Source organism: Phascolarctos cinereus, unplaced genomic scaffold, assembly GCF_003287225.1.
Source record: "Phascolarctos cinereus isolate Bilbo 61053 unplaced genomic scaffold, phaCin_HiC Scaffold_726;HRSCAF=1367, whole genome shotgun sequence".
NCBI lineage: Eukaryota > Metazoa > Chordata > Mammalia > Diprotodontia > Phascolarctidae > Phascolarctos > Phascolarctos cinereus.
In genome coordinates, this window is record NW_027556098.1 from 426,774,067 (window position 1) to 426,795,543 (window position 21,477).

The 21,477-nt window shown below is 42.7% G+C and overlaps 1 pseudogene across 1 annotated transcript; it reads right to left on the reverse strand.

Moving 5' to 3' along the window:
* Positions 1-491: 491 nt before the first annotated feature.
* LOC110197790 (uncharacterized) lies at positions 492-21,244 on the reverse strand (annotated as a pseudogene). Its single transcript, XR_013482820.1, has 5 exons — positions 21,132-21,244; positions 16,500-16,624; positions 10,619-10,745; positions 9,187-9,282; positions 492-5,048 (listed from the first exon to the last, which is right to left on the reverse strand). The product of XR_013482820.1 is annotated as an uncharacterized LOC110197790 (transcript).
* Between the last annotated feature and the right edge of the window lie 233 nt (positions 21,245-21,477).

Below are 21,477 nucleotides of genomic sequence, written 5' to 3' on the forward strand. Positions count from 1 at the left end.
CTGATGTGGAATATTCTTCTGACAAGGACCAGGCCCATCAGACTTTTCCCTTATCTGATAATTTTATGTCTCTCCCTCATTAGAGGCTCTTTCTTGATATCTCCTGTTTCATGATTCCCTGTTTACAGGTGGCAGAAAGCCAGACCCAATGGGGCCACTCTGTTTGTTTTATGGACACTATAATTTTGGCTAAGGAAGAACATTGGCATCCTCAGTCAGGAGGGGAGGGGGATTGCTCTGAGGACATGAAGTCTCCTCCATTTAGTCTGTCTCTGAGTTCATTTTCTAGTGAGCTCCCCTGTATGGACCCATGTACACCCACCCTCCTCTTAAGAGAAATAAACATGCACATGCAGCCTAACTCTGTTTGTCTTTCTTAGAACAGGCTCAGTAATGGTTAACACACCTTACCAAAGGTCTATTCAAGACGACAGAGAGTGGGGTTCCCTTTACAACAGGTTTGAGCAGGAACAAACAGAATTAGGCTGTACTGTGCTATCACGCGCTTATTCATTTATTGTTATTACACCAAAGAGTTCTCCACGCATGGGAGTCAAAAAATAATTCTGAACACTGAGGTAAGCAAGCTGAAGGAGACCCTTTACACACTTAGAGCAGTCCCAACTCAGGATGCCTGTGTCAACCATAATTATAGTCTGTATATGTGTTTGGCCATAATGTGAGAAAGGAATTTCTTAATCAGATAGATTGTACGTACAATAAGATAAATGTCAAAATGTTGATTGAAATGAGTTCCAAGGTATCGTCACTAACATAACACAACACAACATGACACAATATAACAATGAGGTAGAAAGGAGTGCTTGAGGCAGATGGAGCAAGAACTTTGCAGGCTGAGAGATAGGACAGAAGATGCAGGATGTGGCGAGCCAGAAGAGTGATCCAAGAAAATGATGCAGTGAAGCCCCTCTCCGGACTTACCTGTGTGCTTTCACAAAGCACCCCCTCCCCTTTCTTATTCTCCTTGCTTTTCTGTATCAGATATCCCTGATATCCCCTCTTTCCATTCTCTTGTCCTACTTGCCCCTATGCTGGAAAAAGTTGTAATTGCTCTGCCTCGTAACATAACACAACATGACATGACATAACAGAACAGAACAGAACAGAACAAACAGAACAGAACAGAACAGAACAGAACAGAACAGAACAGAACAACAAAAGTCCCATCACTCAAGATAGTGTCCAGGTCAAGGTGCTTTGTCCTTGGCATTTATAAACAGAAGAATGCTCCTGGTCAGCTTCATCTGAGCCTTGTAGTTGCTGACACACACAAGAAGGGGCATGTTGGGTTCACTCAGAGAACAAAGCAAAGCCGTGTCTGTTATGCCAGAGCACGCAAGGCATTATGATAGGTGAAGCTCAGAGGGGGACAAAATGTCTTTCTCCCATTTGGCCAAGCCAGGATTTAGACATTTCTCAGGTGAGGAGAATTCAAAATGGTTTGGGGAAGCCCCTGCCTGGTTCACACTCCTTTTCTAAGGGTACAATTGCATACCCCTTTAGAAATCATTTTTTCAAATTAAGAGCATGACTTATACATTGGTTTTCCCCGAATCCACAATTGAGAAAAATTTGAAGCGTAATAACAACATAAACACTGTTACAATGTCAATACATGAAACAAAGTTGCCAGTCAAATAACATCAATTCAGTTGATTATCTTAGATATTGTGGAAAATGATTTTTCTTGGTAATCTGTATCTTGGAGACTCATCGAGCTCCCCCCCTGCAAGCCTTCTGCTTCAAAGTTCTTCAGAAGGCCCTCACTGATAATGAGATTGTCTTGTCTTGATCAAACTCTACCCAAATCTGAACTGATTTTATACTTTTCAGGCTCCAGTGGAGACAAATACTCCTACCTAGATAGAAGGACACTAGGAGTGGTCTGGAAGGATGACAGGTTGATAGGAAGTTGAAATAGTATATAAGGCTACACCCCAAAATCCTAAACCAAGCCAGTTTGGACTTAACTCCCACGCAATGCATGTCAAACTAGCTTGAGAGAAATTAACTGCAGGACAAGCATACCCCAATTTTGTCTCTTTTTTAGAACAAGATGTTTCAATTTGGGGTTCATGGTTCACAATATAAAAACCATTTTACCCATTTACCTGTTTGACCCTATAGAATGACTGCATTCAGACAGTACAATAGGGTAATTCTGATATAAGCTGATATAATTCTGATATAGAGGATATAAACATGCAGCTCTGATGGAGAGAAAGATTGGTCCTGCATTTGAAAGACTTTCTACATTGATTATATTCATGAGGTTTGTATACAGTGTGGATTCTCTGATGTAGACTAAGATCACTTTTACACCTGAAAGCCTTTCCACATTGATTACATTCACAAGGTTTCCCTCCCCTGTGGAGTCTTTGATGTTTAATAAAGTTGGAGCTCTGTGTAAAAGACTTTCCACACTGATTACCTTCATAAGGTTTCTCTCCAGTGTGAATTTTTTCATGTAGAGCAAGTTCCCAGTTTAGTCAGAAAGTTTTTCCACATTGGTCACATTCATATGGTTTCTCTCCAGTGCAGCTTCTGTGATGTAGACAAAGATGACTTTTAAACCTGAAAGCCTTTCCACACTGATTACCTTCATAAGGTTTCTCTGCAGTGTGGATTCTCTGATGTAGGCTAAGATCACTTTTACACCTGAAAGTCTTTCCACATTGATTACATTCATAAGGTTTCTCTCCAGTGTGGAAACTGATGTTGAGTAAGTTTGGAGCTCTGTGTGAAAGCCTTTCCACAGTGATTACATTCATAAGGTTTCTCTCCAGTGTGGATTCTTTGATGTATACTAAGGCTGGACCTCAGTGTGAAAGCCTTTCCACACTGATTACATTTATAAAGTTTCTTTCCAGTGTGGATTTTCTCATGTACAGCATTTCCCAGTTTAGTCTGAAAGCTTTTCCACATTGATCACATTCATATAGTTTCTCTCCAGTGAGGATTCTCTGATGTAGACGAAGATCACTTTTATATCTGAAAGCCTTTCCACACTACTTACATTCATATAGTTTCTCTCCAGTGAGGATTCTCTGATGTAGACGAAGATCACTTTTATATCTGAAAGCCTTTCCACACTACTTACATTCATATAGTTTCTCTCCAGTGAGGATTCTCTAATGTAGACGAAGATCACTTTTATATATGAAAGCCTTTCCGCACTACTTATATTCATAAGGTTTCTCTCCAGTGTGCTTTCTCTGATGTAGACTAAGATCACTTTTACACCTGAAAGACTTACCACACTGACCACATTCATAAGGTTTCTCTCCAGTGTGGATTCTCTGATGTTTAATAAGGCTGGAGCTCTGTGTGAAAGCCTTTCCACACTGATTGCATTGATAAGGTTTCTCTCCAGTGTGGATTCTCTGATGAAGACTAAGGTTACTTTTATACCTGAAAGCCTTTCCACACTGATTACATTCATAAGGTTTCTCTCCAGTGTGCTTTCTCTGATGTAGACTAAGTTTACTTTTACACCTGAAAGCCATTCCACACTGATTACATTCATGAGGTTTCTCTCCAGTGTGAACTCTTTGATGTTTAATAAGGCTGGAGCTCTCTGTGAAAGCCTTTCCACACTGAATACATTCATAAGGTTTCTCTCCAGTGTGCTTTCTCTGATGTAGACTAAGTTTACTTTTACACCTGAAAGCCTTTCCACACTGACTACATTCATATGGTTTCTCTCCAGTGTGGATTCTCTCATGAAGACTAAGGTCACTTTTACACCTGAAAGCCTTTCCACACTGATTACATTCATAAGGTTTCTCTCCAGTGTGGTTTCTCTGATGTAGACTAAGTTTACTTTTACACCTGAAAGCCTTTCCACACTGAATACATTCATAAGGTTTCTCTCCAGTGTGGAGTCTCTGATGTTGAGTAAGTTTGGATTTCTGTGTGAAAGCCTTTCCACACTGATTACACTCATAAGGTTTCTCTCCAGTGTGGAGTCTCTGATGTTGAGTAAGTTTGAAGCTCTGTGTGAAAGCCTTTCCACACTGATTACATTTGTAAGGTTTCTCTCCAGTATGGATTCTCTGATGTATAACAAGGTAGGAGTTCTGTGTGAAAGCCTTTCCACACTGATAACATTCATAAGGTTTCTCTCCAGTGTGCAGTCTTTGATGGTTAATAAGGTTGGAGCTTCGTGTGAAAGCCTTTCCACATTGATTACATTCATAAGGATTCTCTCCAGTGTGGTTTCTGTGATGTAGAATAAGATCACTTTTACACCTGAAAGTCTTTCCACACTGATTACATTCACAAGGTTTCTCTCCAGTGAGGAGTCTTTGATGCTGAGTAAGTTTGGATTTCTGTGTAAAAGCCTTTCCACACTGATTACATTCATAAGGTTTCTCTCCAGTGTGGATTCTTTGATGTATACTAAGGCTGGACTCTGTGAAAGCCTTTCCACACTGATTACATTCATAAGGTTTCTCTCCAGTGTGGAATTCTCTGATGTACAATAAGGTTGGAGTTCTGTGTGAAAGCCTTTCCACACTGATTACATTCATAACGTTTCTCTCCAGTATGGAGTCTTTGATGTTTAATAAGGCTGGACTTCTGTGTGAAAGCCTTTCCACACTGATTACATTCATAAGGTTTCTCTCCAGTGTGGAGCCTTTGATGTTTAATAAGGCTGGAGCTCTGTGTGAAAGCCTTTCCACACTGATTACATTCATATGGTTTCCTGCCAATGTAATTTCTCCCATGTGTAATGAAGGATGAGCATTCACTAAAAGTTTTACCACATTCATGACACTCATGTAGTTTCATGCCAGGATTAATTTTTTGATGGTAAATAAGGGATGACTGTTGACTCAACACCTTCCCATCATGAAGACAATCATAAGGTTTTTCTCCTCTGTGGATTCTGTGAAATGCAGCACAGATTTGTCTCCCAGTGAAGTCACAAGGACCAACCCTCATGAAACTTTCTTCATCAGTTTCTTTCACAGAAATGCTTAGCTTTGCAGTAGTCTCTTTCATTTCAGATCTAATCTCTCCTTCTGTAAGAAACAGTAAAACATACATAAAGACACATGTACACACATATATAGTTATATTCCCTTCCCTCCACTGCCAGAAAGTGACTGAGAAAGCAGGATCTACATCCTACCTCCACGGTCTAAGAGAAAAGTCTGCAAAGTTCAATGGACAGAATCAGTCATTTGAAAATTGTATTAGTTCACATCAGAGGGATGCTTCATTCACACAGAGCTTCACACAGAATCACACTGGATCCTCACAAAACCCTATGACACTGGCAGGCCCCACATTCTCATTTACACCTCAGGCCATGAGCTCAGAATGGCTGGGTGACCTGCCCAACATCTGTGCAGCTGAGGCTAGTACTCCAAACCTGCAAATGGGCATGCTCTGTCCATGGTACAAGGTGGCCATTCTCTATTGCACTTTCCTTTGTTTTCTTTTTTTTTTTAAGAAATGTTATTTTATTATTGTATGTTGACTTGTTCTCTCCCTCTCTTTAGGTCTTCCTATTTCCTGAGACATAACAGTATACAAATTAGGCCAATTAATAACCCTACAATGGGGCTATAAGTTCAAGAAGAAAAGAAGAGTCAATCAATGTGGCAAACTTCACTGTAGCCTAGTTTTAAGAAATTCCCACAGTCACTGCCAACTTTGAGCAACCCCCACCTTGATGAGTCAGCAGCCATCAACACCGGTCTAGAGCCACCATCAGTAACAAGATTATGATTCACTGAAGGCTCAGATGACAGATAGCTTTTATTTGCAATGAAGCATTTTTAAGTTTCAGTACATACATTTTTATTATCATTACTATTATCATTATCATCATTATTATTATTATTATATGGCAATTGGAGTTAAGTGATTTGCCTAGGGACACACAGCTCGAAAGTGTCAAGTGTTTGGTCTGAGGCCAGATTTAAACTCAGGTCCTCCTCACTTCAGGTCCGGTCCTCTATCCACTGTGCCACCTAGCTGCCCCCAGTACATACATTTTAGAAAACAGTATTGCACACATAATAGACAACAGTATATAGGAAATATAACTTGACCTTTATATATACTGAGAAATGAAAAAATTCATGTGACGTAATTGGTTGCAGTATTCACTGCAGCTTTAGAAAGAACCTACAATGTCTCTGAGGTGTGCCTGAAATTTTTCTCATTCTTGTTTTGACTTTGACTCTTTCCTCCTCAATTTGAGTCTCCTCCTTAAACTGTTACTAGCCACACTCCTTGAGTGCCTCATATCCCATTGAACTACATGTATCTCCATTCCCAAACACTCTCATTTACCAGAACCAGCTAAGAGTGAGGCTCCTCATCTGTTGCTTCTTCTCAAACACTTCCATGTTTGCAGGCCATGTTTGCAGCTCCTTGACAACAGGGACTGGCTTTTCCCTTTCCTACAGCTTAACAAGCTGTGTAGAAAAGTGCAGGTGCTTCATCCATGCTTACTGACTGATGACTCGGCCCAGGGCTGACACCAGGCCCCAGGCTCTATCTCAAGCACTGTATTCTGGTCTCTCTCTTAGTTGGCAAATGCAGGTTCTGGTTTCAGGCCTGTTTCTGCCTCTTTTCTGTACTTTATCTGCTATACTGAGTGGCCGTTTTGTCTAGTTCTAACCATGTTGCAAACTGAGCAGACCTACAGTGAAAATCACACAGACTTCTTCCTAGACTCCTGGGAGTTTCCACTTGCCACTACCCTAAACTGAGAGTGACTGTCAACTCAATGATTCACCAAGAATTGGCCAAAGATTCAGCCTCAGAGACCAGGGGAGGGACACAGGTTGATGGTTTATGCAAAGCATAGCCTTGGGCTAATTCTACTTTGTGACTACTTAGATACTTAGACCCAGGCTTCCTGGGTACACTTCACATTCAGGTTACATAATCTCAGTGTGGCCCTCACTGTGGCAAGGCCATTCTTTGACATCTTCCTAACTGACTCCCTTGGGACAGCTACATGGTGCAGTAGATAGAGTACTGGTCAGGAAGAGTCCAGTTCAAATCCAGCAACAGATACTTACTAGCTATGTGACCCTGGGCAAGTCACTCAGGCCTGCTGGCCTCACCTAACTCAGGTGCAAAACTACCCTGAAAAGGAAATGGCAAACCACTCCAGTATCTTTACTAAGAAAAGCTCAAACTCGGTCATGAAGACTCAGAAACAATTGAAATGACTGGACAATGATGTGACTGACTTCCCTGGTTTCATTCACAGCAACTTTTCCAATTCTTTTTATTCTTCCAAAGCCTCCTGTAATTCTTGCTCCCACTCTCTCCACCTACCACTCACCTCCTCAACGGGGATTTTTGCCTTATATTTCATTGAAAAAAATTGGATATTTAACAAAAGCTGTCTTATCTTCATCTTCTGTAAATCGAGTGCGTTTTTTCCCTTTATGACACCAGTATCAGATAAAAGCATCTTCCTTCTGCCTCCTAAAAGAAACTCCTTTCCATGTGTCAATCATCCCATTCCATCACACCATCTTCCAGGTATACCGCCTCTCCAGCATTGTGTTTTCACTACTTTTCACCCTCTCCAACACTAATGTCACCTTCCCTATTTCCAGAAATATTACCTTTTCTCTCTAATCCTCAAAATACAGTCACTTGATCCATTCAATCCAAGAGATATTTTCTAATATCTTTCTTCCATGTCATGACTAAACAGCTGGACAGGCCCATTTACAACTGCTGTGTCCAACCCCTTCCTTTTGTTTTCTCTGAAATACTCTGCAGTCTAGCTCCCAGTTGCAGCTCCATCTTCAATGGAAACTCCTCTCCAAAATTAACAAAACTCTCAAAATCAACTGGTCATTTCTTCATCCTCATCCTTTTCTGACTTCTCTGCAGCCTTTGATACAGTCAATCACCGTTTCCTCTCTCTCTCTCTGAGTTTTAGTGACACTGCTCTCCTGGTTCTCCTACTTTATCCAAACTAAACTCATTCTTTTTTCCTCAAACCTCCCCTCTTCCTACTTCCCTAACGCTTTCCAAGGCATCCTCTCAATAGTACTGACTCACAAATGAGGTGTCATGCACCCCTCACTGACTCTCATAGTCACACTCCGGATCCCCATATTTAATCTGCTGCAAAGTCCTGTGATTCCACCTAGGTAACATCTCTTCCACTCACCCCCTTCTCTCCAAACACTTCCACTGTCTTGATCAAGGCTCCAATCACCTCACACCTGAGGTACTGCAAGAACCCACCGCTTGGCCCAGCTGCCTTAAGTCTCCCCCACTCCAGGCATTCTTCCACCCACTTCTCAAAGCATCTTCCTAACGTTTTGACTGACCATGTCACCATGTTCTCAACACCCTGCTATATCTCCCTAGGAAAAGGATCAAATATAAAATCCCTCTAGGGCTATTAATCACCTAACCCTGCTTTACCTAACCCTCTCCCACTCTTCCAATCCTCTTTCACCTTATATCCCCACCAAATATGCTATACTCCTCTCCTATGGGCCTCCCTTCTCTTCTGTGAACAGGCCAATCCATCCCCTGACTCTACAGACTGTCCTCACCATCCTGTGCCTAGAATGCTCACCCTGGCTTCCCTGAAGCCCCAGCTAGAGCCCACCTTCCACAATAAGCCTTTCCAGTGACCCTACTCAATGAACTCCTCTCCATAGAAGAATTGTACATAGTTGTTGGTATGTCATCTGCCCCAACCTGCCCCCCCTCCCCAGTTTCTGAGCTCCAGGAGAGCAGGGGATGTTCCTTGCATCTCTTTATATCTTGGATTCTTAGCAAAGGGTCTGGTACATAGCTGGCACTTAATAAATGTTCATTGACTTGAAGAAAGTCTAAGAAAGAACTCAAATTGGAAAGTCTAACCCCTTTTTCCATTTTCAAAAGAGCCCCTGTCTCCAAATTCTAAACAATGAGTTTTTATAGCATCACAGATTTATCACTGGAAGAAAGCTGAAACTGGTCCAACTCCCCAATTTTATCCATGGGGAAACTGAGGCTCAGAGGTTCCTTGACTTGTCCAGGATCCCACTGCTAAAAAGTGACTAAAAAATAATTCCAGGTCAGGTTTTCCTGTCCCCAGATCTAGCACTTGCTTCACCACCACACCCAGAAGCCTCTTGTAATCACAGTTCTCATCCAACCTGCTTTCATCTCACTCACCTGGATAACAGCTCCTTAGGCCTTCATGCTCCAGAAGCCATGGTGCTTCCTTTTCCTCAAAATAAGAGATCAAATCTTCTCTGGGAACTGGCACCCCTGGGCATGCGGAATCATGGATGAGGGTAGAGAAAAACTAGTAATTTAGTTCCCTTAGGAAAAAGGGTGTGCATGCCAAGCTACTGCATTTTGAAAATCCATCACATTCACACATATTTGGCTTATTCTCCCATCAATGCCTGTAATGCAAGTAACCCAAAATAGGATCTGTCCAATCAGCCTTGAGGAACCAGCTTTGGCCCTGTCCCCTACCCTGCCCGATACTCCCTGAAACCTATAAACACCTTGTTACTATTCATTCAGGGAGTGTTTGCCTCTTCTGCTGAGATTCTCCTGCTGGGGAATTCAATGAACCTTAGTCCAAATTCTGATTCTTGGCCAGTCTGTTATTCCCGGCATTGACAGGGGCTTGCAAACAAGGAGCAAAGGATGGTTCCCAGGACTCCTTAACCAAGTGTCCACAGCATTTAATTTTGGGAGCTTTGGGGAGAGGTGGGGGAGAAGATCGTGGAGCCAATACGGAATCAAAAAATTTGGTCCTGGTGCACCTTCTTCACAGAAGGATAAACTCACTGTACAGTAATAATTATCTGGAAAGTAGAGGCAGCTGGGAGTGCAGTGGAGAGAGCCCTGGGCCTAGAGTCAGGGATGCCAGGTTCTAAATCCAGCCTCAGGCACTTACTATGTGTGTGTCTCTGGAAAAGTCACTTAACCTCTGTTTGCTTCAGTCAACTGAAATGTCAAATGGAGATAATAATATCACCTAATGATATAATATTGTAAAAAAAGCACTTAGCACAACAGCTGGTTAACAGCAGGTGAATAGAAAGGCTTATTCCCTTCCTGTCTTTCCCACCATCTCTATTGGAATTGGGGCATTGTAAAGGAAAATTCAGGGCAAACCTGCCATAGCAGGCACACGTAGGAGATATGAGCTATAAATGGAGGCTTCTTAAGAAGAACGTTCCATACAGTAGGGCCATCACAAAGAGGAAGGGGTCACAAGGAAAAGCTGCCTGAGCAGTTTCCAGAGACTTGGCAGACAAAATTCCTGTCCAGGGAGAGGCTGGACTACATAATGTGGAATTACTTCCACATCTGAGATGCTTCAACACTGATCTGATCTTTGACCTCAAGCTACCTAGAATTGGCAAGAGACAGCTTCAGGAGCAACCAGAAAACCTCCAGGTTCTCTTCACACAGTGTACTGCCCTTTTATAGGAAAACCAGGCAGCAGGGGACCCTGTCTCTTGGATACACGAGACTGGCACTTTTCCATTTTAGTAATTATTAAATGCTCCAAACCCAGCCCACTCAGGAATGAAGACATTCCCTTGTATTGCAGACTCAGAGTGGCCAGGGAAAGTGTTCTTACCCAGGGAGACCAGGTTCTGGGCATTCTCCAGCATGACCTCCTTGTACAACTCCTTCTGAGGATGGTCCAAGAGGCCCCACTCCTCCTGGGTGAAGTCCACAGCCACATCCTGGAATGTCACCAGTTCCTAAACCATCAAAAGTCACAAGATTTAGAGCTGAAAGAGACTCCAGGATTCCTGTAGTCTAACCCTCATCAAGTGAGAGGAGGAAACTGAGGCACAGGCAGGGGGGATACCCAAAGATGGTACCCTTGATGAAAGTCAGTTGGAATACAGTTGAGAAAAGTCTTAGAATGTAATGTGTCTCCCTGAGGAATCTGGGAGAAAGTGTATGTTTTATCTGTGAGGTAGGAGATTCTATGGAAGAGGTAGACAGAAGGCAGAAATTTCAGATCATCTTCTGTCTATCTCTTCCACAGAACCTCCTACCTCACAGAAACGCTGTTGCTGGATCAAAGGGTATGCACATTTTTGTAGCCCTTTGGGCATAGTTCCAAATTGTTCTCCAGAATGGTTGGATCATTTCAGAACTCCACCAACAATGTATTAGTGTTCCAATTTTCCCACATCTTCTCCAACATTTATCATTTTCTTGTTTTGTCATGATGGCCAATCTGATAGGTGTTATCTGGTACCTCAGAGTTGTTTTGATTTGCATTTCTCTAATCAATAATGATTCAGAGCATTTTTTCATATGACTATAGATGGCTTTAGTTTCTTCATTTGAGAACTGTCTGTTCATATCCTTTGACCATTTATCAGTTGGGGAATGGCTTGTATTCTTATAGATTTATCTTAATTCTCTATATATGTTAGAAATGAGGCCTTTATCAGAGAGACTGGTTGTAAAAATTCCTTCCCAATTTTCTACCTTCCTTCTAATCTTAGTTGCATTGGCTTTGTTTGTGCAAAAACTTTTCAATTTAATGTAATCAAACTTATCCATTTTGGTTTTCATAATGTTCTCTATCTCCTGTTTGGTCATGAATTCTTCTGTTCTCCATAGATATGATAGGTAAACTATTCCCTGCTCTCCAAGTGGCTTATAGTATCAGCCCTCTGCTTCCGGGAGCCAAGATGGCAGAGTGAAAAGGTAGTTGCTGTCCCCTAACAACTCTGAAAGAAAGACAGGGAGCAGCAATGCAGCAGCCCAGCAAACAGGTCTCCCAATGCCTGAGCAAAAATAAGGGAAGCAGGACTAAAAAACAGCCACAGGCAGATAAGTACCCTGCAGCATTCATCTGAAAAGAGCTGAAGAAAGCAACTTAAAGTCTTCCTAAAGTCCGAGCCTTGCTGATTCCAGCCCAACACCAGGTAAGCTCTCAGAACCTCCAACTGTCAACCAGGAAGAGATACTGAAGCCCAGGTGGTAGAGCAGGCAAACACCAACACCTGGACCTCCGAGTGCCTGGGGGGGGGTGTGGAGAGAACTGGTGGAAACCAGCTCAGAAAACCACCAGGTGCCTGGGCACTATACCTCAAAGGAATCTCCCAGTGCATTAGTAGAAAAAGGAAGATGACACTGCAGGGGGCCCCAGGTAGATAAATACCCTGCAGCACCCAGCTAAAAGGAGCTGAAGAAAGCTAAAGGAAAGGAAAAACAGGCAACCTAGAATTGCCTAAAAGTTCCAGCCTTACTGATTCCAGCCCAACACGAGGTAAGCTGCCAGAACCCTACAGACTCCAATTGCCAATGTAAGAGGCCCCAGATCACAAAGTCAGTGACCAAGACCTAGGCTCCCAACATAAGAAGCTTGGGTTAGTGCCCTCTGTTCCCCAGCAGGAGAGCTCAATCTCTTTAAAGGCCAGGGAATAAAGAAACACCCTGAGTAAAAAGAAACATAACATAGATTCATATAATGAGAAGAGTGAAGATCAAGACAGAAATTCGGAAGAGGACAACATTGTCAACAAACCCACATCTGCAACATCAAAAGGGAATATGAACTGATCTGAAGCCCTTCTTAGAAGAGTTCAAGAAGAATTTTAAAAGTTAAATGAGAAAGGTAGAAGAGTCCTTCAAAAATACAGTTGGCCAATTGGAAAAAAAGTACACTGAAGAAAACAAGTCCCTAAAAAACACAATTGGCCAATGGAAGAAGGAAGTACAAAAACTAACAGAAGAAAAGAATCTGTTAAAAACTAGAATTGGAGAAATGGAAACTAACATCTCTATGAGAGAGCAAGAATCAGTCAAACAGAAACAAAAAAATGAAAAAATAGATGAAAATGTAAAATACCTCATCAGTAAAACAACTGACCTGGAAAATCGATTGAGGAGAGACAATTTAAAAATTATTGGACTACCTGAAAATCATGATGAAAAAAAAGCCTGGGCAGTATCTTTCAGGAAATCATAAAGGAAAACTGCCCAGAAGTCCTAGAACCAGAAGGTAAAATAACCATAGAAAGAATACACTGCTCACCACCTGAAAGAGATCCAAAATTGACAACGCCAAGTAATATAACAGCAAAATTCCAAAATTACCAGATGAAAGAGAAGGTGCTGCAAGCAGCCAGAAAGAAACAATTTAAATACCATAGAACCACAGTCAGGATTACACAGGACCTTGCAGGTTCTACATTAAAAGACTGCAGGCCGAGGAGCTTGGATTGCAGCCAAGGATCAACTACCCAGCAAAAATGAGCATCATTTTTTAAGGGAGAAGATGGACATTCAACGAAATAGGAGACTTCTGAACCTTCCTGATAACAAGACCAGAGCTTAACAAAAAATGTGATCTTCAAGCACAGGATTCAAGAAAGACATAAAAAGGTAAATGGGACAGAAAGATACAATACGTTGTTAATAAGGGTGGGCTGTCTACATCCCTACAAGGGAATATGACACTTGAAACTCTTGAGAACTGTATTGTTATTACACCATGTTAAAGGACTATACATAAAGAGGGTGGATATTAGTTGACTTTCATGTAATAATAAAAAAGAAATCTAATCAAGTGGTTAAATGGATCCAAATAAGTGGATTAATCTGATCTTAGAAAATGTACTGAGAAAGGAGGAGGCAGACAAGGGTAAATTACATTACAGGAAAAGACACAAAATCCTATTACAGCAGAGGAAAAGAAGGGAGGGGAGTGAGCATTGTTTGAACCTTACTCTCATCAGATTTGGCTTAAGAAGGGCATAACATAATGAGGTATAGAAATCTAGAAGCAATATAATATTAAAAAAATTTGTGAAGAGTTTTTGAGAAGCTGTGAAGTACAGTACTCTGTAATGGTTGGGAGGATTTATGTGTGATTATTGATAAGAGAGGAAAGAAAAGAGAAGATTTAGTTTATTTCCTGAGAAGAAAAAACAAAAAGTTTTAGCTAGATAAACCAAGAAACTGAATCTCTTCCATTTGTGGCTAAAAGGTGCCACAATTAAATGATATCAATACTAAACATATATTCACCAAACGGTATAGCATCTAAGTTTTGAAAAGAAAACTTAAACGAATTACAGGAGGAAATAGTTAATAAAACTGTACTAGTGGGGAACCTCAACCTTCCCCTAGAAGAACCAGATAAATCTAAAAAAAATAAACAAGAAAGAAGTTAAGGTGGTAAATAAAATTTAGAAAAGTTAGATTGCTAGACTTTGGAGAACACTAAATGAGAATAGAAAGGAATATACATTTTTCTCAGTAGTAATGGAATTCACACAAAAATTGCCCATGGATTAGAGCATAAAAACATGACAATCAAATGTAGAGAAGTACAAATATAAAATACATCCTATTCAGATCACAACACAATATAAAGTATATTTAATAAAAGGCAGTGAAAACAGAGATAAAATTAATTGGAAACTTATTCATCTAACCCTAAAGAATAAATGCATCCAAGACCAAATTATAGAAATAATTAATAATTTAATTAAAGAGAATGACAACAAGGAGACAACCTAACATTTATGGGATGCAGCCAATGCAGTAGTTGGGAGGAAATTTATATATCCAAACACACACACACACACACACACACACACACACTTAATTTTAGACTGAGGCAAAGGCTGGGGGATGGGGATAGGCGGGGAAGAAGGAGGAAAAAAAGAACAATGTCAAAAGTACACAGCAGAAATAGCACTTCTAAGGCTATATCCAAAAGAGATCATACAAATGGGAAAAGGACTCACATATACAAAAATATTCATAGCAGGTCTTTTTGTGGTGGCAAAGAATTGGAAATTGAGAGGATGCCCATTTAACTGGAGAATGCTTGAGCAAGTAGTGGTATATGAATGTATTGGAATACTATTGCGCTATAAGAAATGATGAACAGGTTGAATTCAGAAAAACCTGGAAAGACTTGTATGGTCTGATGCTGAGTTAAGTGAGTAGAACCAAGAGAACTTTGTAGGTAATAACAGCCACGTTGTGCAATGACTAATATTGATAAACTTAACCTTTCTCAGCATTGCAAGGATCTAAGACATCTCCAGAGGCCTCCTGGTGGAAAATGCTGTCCACATCCAAAGAAAGAACTATGGAAGTTGAATCACTATCATTTTTTTTCTCTTCTGTTGAGTTTTGTTTCCTCTTTCTGATGGTTCCTCCAATTGGTTTTAATTTTTACTTACAACTTCACTAATGTGAAAATATATTTAATAGGTATGTAAATGTATAGCCTATATAAGATTGTACGCCGTCTTGGGGAGGGTGGACGGGAGGAAGGGGGAGAAAAATTTTAAACTCAAAAGCATATGGAAGTGATTGTTGATAAATCAAAATACATTAATAAAATTAAAACAAAACAAAACAAAAAAAGGGGCACAGCAGAGAACAAAAGAAAACTTACAAGGAAGCAAAAAAAAGATAGAAAGCTCTGAACACAATGAGTAGTGTTTACCATATAGGCTTTATTGAAATGGAAATTTATTGCTGTATATTTTGAATCCTCTCTCATATTCAGCTGTGCACATATCAATGATTTTTTTCTTTCCTTATTTTGTATTTATTTAAATTTTTTAAAAAAAATTACAAATAAAATATGCTCCAAACCACTAACTAATAAGAGAAATGTAAACCAAAACAACACTGAGGTGAAAAGAAAACTCCCAGGCCTTTGAAAAGTTCCCCCAACTCAGCCCTTTCCCTACATCCTCTCTAACAAGAGAAGTACTACTGTATCAAGGGTCTCCTTCAGCTTGTTTACTCAGAGTTCAGAATGATTTTCTGACTCCATCACACAGAATTGTCTGGCTTAATGAGAACAGATAAGCAGCCTGATCCTGTTTGTTCTTGGGATAAACCTTCAGTTAAGGGGGAAACTGATTCTGTTTGTTTCTTTGGACCAAACCTTTGGGAAATGGTTGACAGTGTTTGGGACAGTGACCACTGAAATCAAGAGTGTGGAGTCTGAATCAGAGATCAGAAAAGGTCTTTATTCTTTCTCAGGAGAAAGGGCACAGCCCTTGCGGCTGCTCAAGTAGGGGCAGCCAGGGAGTTGGCAGCTGGCTGTGAGAAGCAAAGTTTTATAGCCCTAACCCATACCCCCTCCCACTCTCACCTCTTTCCTCCATTGGCTGGGTACTCAATGCATACCATCAAAATCCGGCAACTAATGCCCATAGAAGCAAACATACCCATATTTGGGAACTAGCTGTATGGGTTCCCCAGGAAGCGGGAGTGGCCTGTGCTGACATGGATTTTTGAGAAAGGTGAAACTCAACTCAGGGCTTAGACCTGAGGAAACTGCACTTTAGGCCATGTCTCACAACAGGTAGTACTACTGTTTTGAATTTCCTGCATATTTTTACAAAGAAACAATCCATAGGTAGGGATGGCCAGCCTCCTAGACAATCCTCTTTGTTTCTGGAAATGGCCTCCTTGGCTGCTATGGGTCAAGTCTGAGGGTAGAGTGCACTCACCTGGGCTGAGGGTCTGTGGTTCCGAGGGGCCATTCCCTCTGGCTCCAGGCTCCCTGCTAAGTCAGGCCTTGATCCTCTGCCCACTGAGCTGGGGAGGGAGAAGGATCCCAGGGTAGGAGGCTGGCCTGCAGGGATTTACAGGGGTGAGGGACTGAGAATGCAGCCCACAGGAAGGGTCAGGCTTAGAAATGAGATGATCCCACCCTCTCCTATTCCTTCTCTTCTGTCCCCTTCCCCTCCCCCATTCTCTTTCAGAGACCCAGGAGGCAGAAGGGGCTTGGTATCCCAGATGGGATGAAACCAGGCAGAGTGTCAATGGCTCCTGAATCAGAGCTCTCCCTACGTTTGGTCCTCTGCCCTTCCTGCCTCCCCTCAATCCCAACACGCACACACACATATTATCTAGACACCAGACTGACTGCTTGACCTAGGAGGGAGGGTTGGGGATGGGGAGGGCTCTGGGATGGAGCCACCAGGAATGACCAGGGCCAGCCAGAGACCGGGAGAGAAATCCAGTCTGAGATTCAGCCACTTGGAAGGGGCCCTAAAGGCTCTGAAGGAAGAGGGGGCAGGCAAGCAGGAGGCCTGGGGGAAGAGAGTACAGGTAGGGGCTGGGAGACATTCTAACCCAGCTCCTGGCAGAGGTCAGGGACACTGGAGAGACAGGAGGGCTCCAGGTGGACACTGAGCCTGGGAAAGCAGGATGGCTGTGTGCTCAGGTCTAACTAGGAGCTGGGGAGGATTCCTGGGACCCTCTGGTAGAGCGTAGGCTTGGAAGGGGAGAGCTGACACAGGGAGCCAGTGCCTGGGATCTGACAGGGAAGCAGCACAGGAGCTGGGGGTCCAGGACAGGCCCCTATTCAAAGTGGGGTCCCGATGTGGAAAAATTAGGAATGTAATTCATTGTTGGTGGATCTGTGAGCTGATCCAACCATTTTGGAGAAAGATTTGGAATTACGGCCAAAGAGTTATTAAACTGCCAGTATCGTTTGACCCAGCAATACCACTATTAGGTCTGTTTCCCAAGATGATTAGGTAAAATGGAAAAGAACCTATATCTCCTAAAATACCTATAGCAGCTCTCCTTGCAGTAGCAAAGAACTGGAAATTGTGGGGATCCCCGTCAACTGGGGAATAGCTGAACAAATTGTGGTATATGATTGTGATAGAGTAATACTGTGCTATAAGAAATGATGAGCTCAATGATTTTAGAAAACCATGGAAAGACATGCACAAAATAGTGGAATGAAAGCAAGAGAACCTCATATACAGTACCAGCAATGTTGTCTTAAGAATAACTGTAAGAGGGGCAGCTAGGTGGCGCAGCGGATAGAGCACCAGCCCTGGATTCAGGAGGACCTGAGTTCAAATTTGACCTCAGACACATAACAGTTACTAGCTGTGTGACCCTGGGCAAGTCACTTAATCCCATTGCCTAGCAAAAACAAAAACAAAAACAAAAAAAAGAATAACTTTAAGAGAATAAGTTATTTTGATTATTCTAAACATCCAAATTAACTACAAAGGACATATGAAGAAAGGCACTATCTGCATCCAGAGAAATAGAATCATATATAGAATAATTTTATACACATTCATATATACCTATGTGTGTGTGTGTGTGTGTGTGTGTGTGTGTGTGTGTGTGTGTGTGTGTGTGTGTCTAGCAGCATTCATTTCCAAGGCTGGGGGTTGAAGGAAGAAAAAGAAAGTAAAAAAAAAAGAAATTTACAAGGTAATTTTGTTGCATATTGTAAAGGAATAGCAACTTGTGTTATCTGCAGTAGAAAAGCTTGTTTTACTCCATAAATTAAAAGTCAAATTATTCAAAAATAATAAAATAAATAATAATGATAATAATTTACTCTTTTAGCAAAGTCCAAAGGACCTTGTAAATTCTCCTTAAAGTTTCAGCCAGATGAAGCAGGCAAAACTCAGGACTAAGAGAATTAAAAAGAAGTTTCTGAAACATGTCAAGGTAGTAACACATTGAGGCTCTTCTCACTGCAGATCAGCAAGGGATTCAAGATGAAACCACCTTTTATTGATAATTTTTGTAATGAGATAAAAACCAAATGTGGATAAACCTTCTTCAGCAAAAGAGGCCTTGCATTTTAGCATCTCAAGAATCACCAGTACATGAGGGCTAACAGGTACAAACAGACAGGGGTCACTTGTGACATGGCAACTGCAAAAAAAGACAAACAAGTTCAAGGGACCCCTTAACATTCCTCAACATTTGCATTGTGACTAATAGCAGGTAGTCTCTTTTTGTAGATCTATTTTTCTGCATTTCCTGTGAGGTTTCTATGCCCTAATACATGGTCAATTTCTGTGAAGGTGCCATGCACAGCTGAGCAATAGGTATTCTCCATTCTACTCACATTCAAATTTCTCCAGGAGTCTATCATCTAACTTTACTACAACTTTATTCTTTACTTCAATTCTTTATTTTATTTTATGGTTAAATTTATCCAGGCCTAAGAGACCTAAATTGAAGACCCCTAAACTTCCTAAAACAATTTAGTGTATGTATATGTATATATACACACACACACACACACACACATACATTTATATATGTTTATATTATATATTGTCAACCTGGAAGTTGGTTAAAGAGACAACAAGCTAGGTGATAAGTAAACTGATTGTTTATTCCCTTAAATTAGTAACATGGACATGGAGCCAGAGCTTTAACTCTGACTGAATCAAACAATTTGAAATAGACAATTTATACTCTTAGAGCAATTCCAACTCAGAATGTCTGAGTCACAAAATACATATATATGTATATATACACAGACACTATATGTTTTTAACATGTAGCACGAGAAAGGAAATTTCTTAATTGAACAGGTTGTAAATATAAGAGAAGAAACAAAGTGTCCATTGGAATTACAGTCCCAAGATACCTGTTTTTCCCTAAATATGTTCATAGGATACCAAGACAAGAAAAGTCTCATTCTTCCAGACATTGTCTGGTCCCAGGCATCCTGACCTTAGGGATCACAGACAGGAAGCGTGCTGGTCAGCTCCAGCTGGTCCTGTAGTGGCTGACACAGGAAGGGGCATTCTTAGATCACTCAGAGAGCACAGCATGCAAAGCATTATGGCAGATTAAGCCCAGAGTGGGCCAAAATGTCTCTCCTGATTGGCCAATCCAGGTTTTAGGCTTTTCTCAGGTGTTGGACTGAAAAATTATTTGCGGAGGGGTCTAAAATACATATATATATACATATACACACATATGCATACACGTATCCCTAAGTGCACTGTGGTGCCACCTAGCCACCCCTAAGCGTTTGGGTGGTCTATAACAGTCAATGGTCAATAAGTATTTATCAGGTACTACCATGAGCCAGATATTGTCCTAAGGGCTGGGGATTCAAAGACAAAAATGGAAGGACAGTCCTTGCCCTCAAGGAGCTTACTATTTGATGGGAAAAGCCAGCACTCAAAAGGAAGCTAAAAAGGCAGGGAGGGGGCAGAGAAGATGCCATACACTGGGCATCCTCAGGAAGTGGGGAGAAGTCAGGTAGAGGAGCCACAAAGCAGCAGAAGCCAAGACAGGAGTGAGGAGATGTGGGAGTCAGAGTCCATGGCTCCACCCCCATGGATGAGGGAGGACTGAGAAGGGAAGAGGTTTGGAAAAGCTTCTGTTAGAACTGAGTTAGAAAATCAATTACAATCCGTAAAACGATGGCATAACACTATTAACAAATGTGATAAAGTGAAGAATTGTGACTCAGGACGGTGGGAGGTGAGTAGAATAACCAGGTAACTGCACCATAAGCTTGTAAACCAAAGCGAGGTTTATTCAGTCTGATAGGAGGGTGGCTCTCCCCCTCAAGGAGAGTTCACACCACTCAGGGAGGAAAGCAGTGTTTTAAAGGGGCCCCAGAGCAGTGGGATGGGAATGGGGTGAAAGTGAATTGAACAAGGTCCCCTGTTGCCGGGTGTCCAGGCTTATGTGGTGAAACAACCCACCAATCCAGTTTCTGCATAACAGATTAGGGGAGACTCTTGGGACCCTCTGGTACAGCTTAGGCTTGGAATCCCCCAGGGGAGACCGGGCACAGGGAGCCAGTGCCTGGGATCTGACAGTGAAGCAGCCCAGGAGCTGGGGATCCAGATAAGGGGCTAGGAAGGAGCTGGGGGGCAAGACAAGGAGCCAGGCAGGAGCTGGGGGACCAGAGAAGGGGCCAGGCAGGAGCTGGGGGGCCATAGAAGGGGCCAGGCAGGAGCTGGGGGCCAGAGAAGAGGCCAGGCAGGAGCTGGAGGTCCTGCATCCAAAGCGGGGTCCTCAGGGCAGGCAGAACTCTGGATCGTTATGGGGGGGTCGGAAGGGAGAACAACTCAACCCCTAAAGGCGGGCGGGGTCAGGGACCCGGAACCCCTAGAGCCTGCGGGGGGCTGGAAGCAGGACTCCTGGGTCCCCAGGGCAAAGTGAGCCCCGATGGTGATCCCGCAGAGGGGGAAGAGCCCGGCAGTCTGGTGGCGTTCGGGGACGGGCAGCGGGGGCCGCTCAGCACCAGGGCGGAGGAAGAAAACGAGGGGGAGCAGAGGGGTGGGGGGGAGCCCGGAAGGCAGGGTAGCCGCCACAAGGCACGGCTGCTGGGGCCGACCTACCTGGGACCTGCAAGCACAGAGCGCGGGTTGAGCTTTGTTCCACGTGGGGCAGGAAGAGGGAGCCCCGCCCAGCCAGGCTCCGCCCCGGCTCCTCCCCCCTCCCACGTTCCCTCGGACCCACCAGCTCACACCCACAACAGACACCTGCCCACCCTCTCGCCCCGCCCCCACAACTCGTCTAACAACTCCCATCTGCCGGGCCAGCCCGACCCCGGCTGAAACTGCGCATGCGGAAGCAGACCCAGACCGGAAGAGGTTCCGGCGAGCTTCTCCAAGGCCTGGGACAAGGCCGCGGGGCGGACCTCTCCGGGAGTTCCCAGGGAAGGCCGCTTCCGGTTACGACCAC